The sequence below is a fragment of the Lycium ferocissimum genome, chromosome 11 (assembly GCF_029784015.1).
Source record: "Lycium ferocissimum isolate CSIRO_LF1 chromosome 11, AGI_CSIRO_Lferr_CH_V1, whole genome shotgun sequence".
Classification (NCBI taxonomy): domain Eukaryota; kingdom Viridiplantae; phylum Streptophyta; class Magnoliopsida; order Solanales; family Solanaceae; genus Lycium; species Lycium ferocissimum.
In genome coordinates, this window is record NC_081352.1 from 30195715 (window position 1) to 30202669 (window position 6955).

At 32.6% G+C, this 6955-nt stretch overlaps 1 pseudogene; it reads left to right on the forward strand.

The window, feature by feature from the left end:
- Nucleotides 1–2449: 2449 nt before the first annotated feature.
- On the forward strand, nt 2450–3656 carry LOC132038218 (uncharacterized membrane protein At4g09580-like; annotated as a pseudogene).
- Nucleotides 3657–6955: the final 3299 nt, after the last annotated feature.

A 6955-nucleotide genomic window follows, 5' to 3' on the forward strand; every position in this document is an offset into this window, starting at 1 on the left:
TGCTCTATCTAGTAAAATAACATATTACTTTGTGAATGACTATGTGGTTAATTATTTTTCTCGAAAATACTGTGAACTTAGTGTAGAATCCATCTATTATAAAGGTGAAGAAACAGTGTCATTTTAGATTCAGCTGGTACTCAAATATTCGAGATAATAAGCAAAGGTCCTCTTTTTTATAAAAAAGAGGACCTTTGCTTATTATCTCGAATATTTGAGTACCAGCTGAATCTAAAATGACACTGTTTCTTCACCTTTATGTAGGCATTTTATTTGATTTTAGGAAGAAAATTTTGACGGATATGAACTCTTACATGTAAAGTTTTTTGTAACAATATTTAAATCAACTTTGTAAAGTTCGATAAAGCATGTGATAGGCCCAAATTCAAAGTCTCTTGCCAATTCTCTTATATCTCTCCAAATTGACACATTCCTAAGACCAAATGATAGTTGTATAACTTTGTTCTTCTGTTTTCTATATTCTGTTCATGTTGCAAGTTAAAAAGGTCATAAATATTCAATATCTCTCTCTCGGGACTGCTATTCAAATTGACTAAGAATGTCGGCACATGTTGGCAAACTTCTGTAAATAGGAGATGTCTCATCTAGTTTCGTTGTCGGCTTGTCGCTATCAGTTCTATGTATGCACGTGCAACACACGTTTTTGTACTAAATTTATAGAGAATCTTAATTCTAAGTTCCCTCATTTCTATAATAGATAGAGAAAGACAAAAAAGTTTTGAGAAAATAAAGAGTTTTAGTAAATGAGGATAAAAAAGAGTTGCAAGTAAAAGCCCAAAATTGTAAAATGCCATCCTTTTTAGCTCTCCTGTTTATATCAACATATACGTTTTATTTTTCATCTCAGCTTCTCCTTTTATTTTTTATTTTTAATCATTGCTTTGTTTGATACATAATGGAAATATCCATTGCTTTATAGTGTTCTTTAAGAATTCATTTGCTACTTAAGGAAACTAGTAGGATCGGAGGAGTGCAAAAAAAGGAAAAAACCTTTCTCATGCCATGAAGATGTGACGATCACATTCGAAGAGTAATGAGGTAAAATTTCAGCTCAACTCCTTTCCTCGATAGCACTACTAATGACAGTTAGTTCAAATACCGCCTATGTATCTGATTAGTATATCTTAAAACATTGCACGTAGCCACTCTTTTCTATGCTTAATATTTTTCTAAGGTGGACAAAACATGTTTCCTTTCTTTTCTGGGCTTTCCGAATGGCAGTAAGACTTGAACTTAGGACGACTTGTTTGTTCTGTGGAGGGATTGGTGTTCATCGTGTGATATTTTTTTTTTTTTTTTTGAACATACAATTTAGGTAAGCGACTATATCTTTGGAGGTACAATTTAGGTACTTGCTGGTTCCAGCTTAACCAAAGAGGTACTTATGCAGGTGCAGTCTAAGTTATTCTATTACGTACAAGCTATGAGGGCTGCACTTACCATTAGTATTAAATATTTTGCAATATTTTTCTTTAGAAATACAAAATATGCAGTTTTTGAATGTATAATCCAACTGTTGATCATGTAAAAATTGATTTCTACACTGTGATAACTTATTATTTGTACAATCATTGGTTCATTGAAATATAAGTTCCTTCAAAATTCTGCAGAAATATCCTTGTGAGTTTTTTTTTTTCCCACTCTTTCCTTTACATACAACACAACTCAGAATATGGCTTATACCCATGTGGCCATGTGCTATGAGATACTTCCAGTTTCTTTATCCAAATTAGTCACTAATCCGGTTAAATTTAGCATTTTTAGGATTTGGACCATAGCGTTTGAAAATCAATTCGTACTTAATATATAAGATTAAGTAAATCATGTAAACCACATATATTATGTATATAGTTGAAAGTGAAGATTTCGCTTAAAAAACTTTCTTTTGTTCGTATAATTATTCTGGGAGTTGGAAAGCTAAGAAAGTAAGTTTGAAAGCAAACAAACCACAATCATGATACAAAACCGCAGTATATTTAGGAAATGAAGAGCTCTGCTAGAGATATTATCCTATCATAGTAAGATATAAAGACTCCACTTACATAGCTAGAATTGCCAAAACCGGGTAAAATTGTGGCACTTCATATATGGTTTACGATGTGGCAATATCTACAAAGATTTGGTAAAAAGATAAGTAATAAATCATTTTTGCTGCCTTTTAAGCATTTCGTTGGATTTCGAACCAATAATGTATGAATGAACATGATCTAAACGAAGGGAATTTTTGTTGTCTTTATGTATTTATGTATCAATATTTATCTTCTTAGTTGCTACAATAGATCATTATGCATCTGTATTTAATACCAGATCAATCTTTTGAGGTTTTTGTTTTACCACATTGCGTATAAGAGGTTGTAGAGTCTGCAAGATGTGTGTGCATGTTTAGAGCAGAGGCAATTCTTGATCAAAGATTTTGCATATTACGATTATGGTAACCATGCAGCAAAATCATCTCACAGGCTTAGTAAATTTCTATTTGCAGGCTCCGAACTCATTGTGGCTTCAGTTCAAAGCATATCGGCTAAGTGCCAAATGGAAATATAGATTTGCTTTCACATCATGCTAAAATGGAAAGTTTCAAGTGCCAAGTTAATTGGACTAATTATACATATTTGTACGCTTATCTACAAAAAAAATCTCTTATGTTTCAAACAATTTACTACAAGAACATATTTTAGATTCACTCTTTTATGACAATATTTTTGATTCACTCTTTTATGACCATGCATTAAGTCTTGCTTGTGTTTATCTTACCATGCCTGCATCATATTATAGTTTCCTTAAGCTTCCAAGAAATATGAAGATCTTCAAATACTCAGGGATCACCTGTAGAGCTATACAAGTGACTATACTGTTTATGTCCTTGATGGCATACTGTGTGGACTAAATTTTTATGGAGACATTTATGATCCCAGGAACAGTTTTCATGTCACTACTTGTTGGATTTGTTTTTGGAGTCTTCAGAGGTGCAGCACCGGTCGTGTTCACCGCTACTGCAGGTGCATCATCTTACTATTTCCTGTCTAAACTGATCGGGCAGCCCCTCGTGTTCTCTCTATGGCCTGATAAGTTAACTTTCTTCTGTGAACAGGTGGCTAGAAGAAAAAAGCGGCTGCTAAATTACATGCTTTTCTTGAGAGTTACACCGATACTACCAAACACATTCATCAATGTTGCTTCACCGATCGGGATGTGTCTTACCTTACATTCTTCTTTGCAACTGTGATTGGGATCATTCTAGCTGCTTATGTCTCTGTCAGGGCTGGAATAACTCTTGGTGAATTGCAGTCAGTGGGTGATCTGCGTGACATGCATTCTATAGCTACTCTTTTCCTTATCGGTCTTGTAACTGTTACGCCCATATTGATTGGAAACAAGAACTATAGACCTCAGCATCATCAGAAAACATTGTGAAGTGCCACTAACTTTCCTTGGCATGACTTCATTATCCGTACAGATTAGCATTAGACAGTTGCATTGTGCTCGAGTCACAGCCGCGGAAAGATATGCAAGTATTGAATTTGATCTTGAAGCATTTGTTTAGCTATAAATTGCAAAAATAAAACAAAAATGGAAAAGAATCTAATGTCATTTGAAAATATTGATATGTAAGATCCAGGAAAAAAAAAAACTCTTTTATGGCATGCTGGTAAATTGGCTAAAATTAATAAATATATATATAATTGGAGAACTTGGGCTTGGACGCCAAGCTGATGGCTATAAGCCAGAATCTCTGTTTATCTTTATTCTCAAATTTTTGCCTTTATTCTGTATTTTAGTTTTATTAATTAATTAGTAAAAAATGAATTGCATACACCTGTTCGGAATACTTGCGCTCAAGTTTTCAAACGTTGTGTCTTCTTAATATAGTACTGTTAGAGTAGTTACCGAATTAATTCCCTTCAATTCTTATTCCCACGTCCCTCTATGCATTCAATGCCATTACTTGGCAACTTCATATTCATCATTTAAATTGTCCATTACTTCTGATATTCTCTTTTGCCTTTACAGTGCCATTTCCTTTGGCAATTTTTGGTTTGCTATATAACAGTATTCTTCCTTCCGTTTATGAGTATGGCTTTGCGTTATTTTAATTTTGGGGGAATTTCAGTAATGTACAATTTAGCACACAAAATTATATTTGCATAGCCATATTTTTAAATTACAAACGACAAATTATGGTCGCAACAGTATATATCTGACGTGCTCTGATAATATACAACTTTATACGCCTATTTGTAGACAATGTATAAACCTTGTATAAAAATGTACAATAACGTATAAGAGTTGTTTATACACACTTCTACAGTGTTATGCAGTGTTATACAGTGTTAAAAGTGTAACATAATGTACGTGTTTTATACACACTTTACCCTTAAAAAAACACCAAATTAGAAAGGGATTTGGAAGGAAAAATAGCATCTTGGAGTTTGATATGGGGGGGAAGGGGGGTGGCTATCTCGGGTAATTATTTTTAAAAAAAAATGGGATGAAGGATACAAAATGCAAAAAAAAAAACTATGGCCATTTCGGGTAAATACTTTAGCCAAAATGCCATAGAGTGTTATTTTCCCTATTTTAAATATCCTATGGTGTGCTTTCCAGTATTTGTTTCTCCTCTTCAATTTTTTAATACTTATAGGATTCGAGAGGAAGTCTTGAATTTGCGGAGAAGCATGAGAATTTTGCAACTTTGAATAGCGCGAAACATTGGGATTTGGTAACCTGGGAAGCGAGAGACTAATTACGGACTTCCATCTATTTGCTTCTCCATTGTTTCTCGGTATTAATTTTTATAATTTCAGTATTTTGATTTTGTTGTGATTAAATCATCCTCCCATTTTGTCTATTTTTCCATTTTCCTTTTTCTTAAATTACTTATTACAAAAGACAGAAGTTGAAGAGTGTCAAACATCTATGCATAGTAGATTTCTTGACAACTACAAACCATCGGGTGTTGAAGGACTATATAATATTTGCATGCAGTTAATTGAAAAGGTGGAATTTGTTTCTCTCACACGGGCTACACGTGATGTCAATTTGTTTCAAGTAATTAAATTTTGGGCATTTTACATAAATGGCAAACATTTAGGGTTTAATCAAGTACATAGCTAATGTTTTAATATTTACGTTAAGCAAATTAACTGACTCCTACATGTGTATTTAATTTTTTTTTTAGCTGTATTCATGAATACAATAAATTTTTTCCAACTGTATTCATAAAATAACTATCTGTATTCATAAATTGGCTTGTTGTATTCATGAATACAACGATTAAAAAACTGAATACATATACATCAATAATATAAAATACACCAAAAAATTAACAAATATGCCATATTTTTCTGTATGTATACAACAAATACAATCGAAAAAACTGTATACAACATAGATACACCAAAAAATTAACAAGTACACTATATTTTTCGGTATGTATACAACAAATACAAGCGAAAAAATAGTGTATACACGGTAGATATTCAACAAAAACAGTGAAAATCTAGATTTTTTCTAGATCTGACCGGAAAAAATTCCGGTGACCAGAAAAAATTCCGGCTAATAAAACGACAACATTTTTTTTCATTTTTGCTTCCAACAATGCTCAGATCCGTTATAGATCTGAGCTTTCCTTTCATTTTTGCTTCCAACAATGCTTAGATCCGTCGCTATTTGGTGCTTTTGGATAGATGCGAGTTTTTTTCCTTGTTTGGCGCCGAGGAATAAAGGAAAAAAAGGGTATGGCCAGGATAAAGAATTGGAAAAGGGGGAGGGAAATTTGTGATCGTTAAACTTTTGGGCAAAAAATGCACTTGTTTACTAAGGGCCTTTGTTTGAGACTAATTTGTCTCTAATTGTGCTCGAGTATCACCATGGAACTGTCATGAATGTTTGCCATTTCGCCGGAGCTCTGGTGGCGGTGGTGGCCGGCGGCGGGGTAGTGGGGAGAAGATGGGGGAGAGAGATAGGAGAGGTGGGTTGGAAGTGAATAAGTGGGATAAGTATTCTATTTTTTGTGTGTATATATATATATATATAGTTACTAAATGATATTAACACACAAATATTTGCTATGAGAGATAATTAAATTAAACTATAGCTATTAAATGTCAATACCCACTATTGTTTGTTATATCATGTAGTTATTCCTTAAATTTTTCATGAAAAAATTGCATATATATTATTAAGATGTCACAGAAACCTAAATTTAGCAGGAATATTTATGTTCTAAACTTACATCGAACTTTGGGATCATATATCCTTTTATACATTCATATTTTATTTTTCATCTTTGAGTGGCGAGATTACTACTTGGTCATTTCTTTTGTTATTAATTTGCAGAACTTTTCAGGTCCTCTCGATGATCTTTCAAAGTTTCCAAAATAGAACTGTATACGATGGGTCTAATCGTCTAGCACCAAGGGCGGTCCTATGTGGTTTCAAGTAAATTCATATGAAACTTCGTTGAAAAAAACTATTTTATATATACGTATGTATATTTAATATGTTTTAAAAAATATATATGTATATACGGAGTGTTATTATATATATTCTTATATATTAAAACATTAAAAAAATGTAGTGTCAACACTATCTGAAGACAAGCAATGACTCTGAGAGAAGACAGTACTGATCCTATTATACATTTTAGTGCAATAGAAGATATTTTTACTTTTTTGTTTATTATAGCATACTTCTATGATTATACTTTCTCTTCGCCTTCGCGTATAATTATTTAGTATGTACGACATCTCATATTGGTAATATTAATATTTAATACATTTTACATCTCAGTTTTACACCCCCATGCCCCAATTTGCACATTACCTTTTTTTCTCCTTTTTTAATTAGTTTTATCAATTTCCCTTCTTTTTCAAGTTCACATATGCTTACTTAAATGAGTTAATACCAAAGTAATGGAATGTTTCTAATTTTA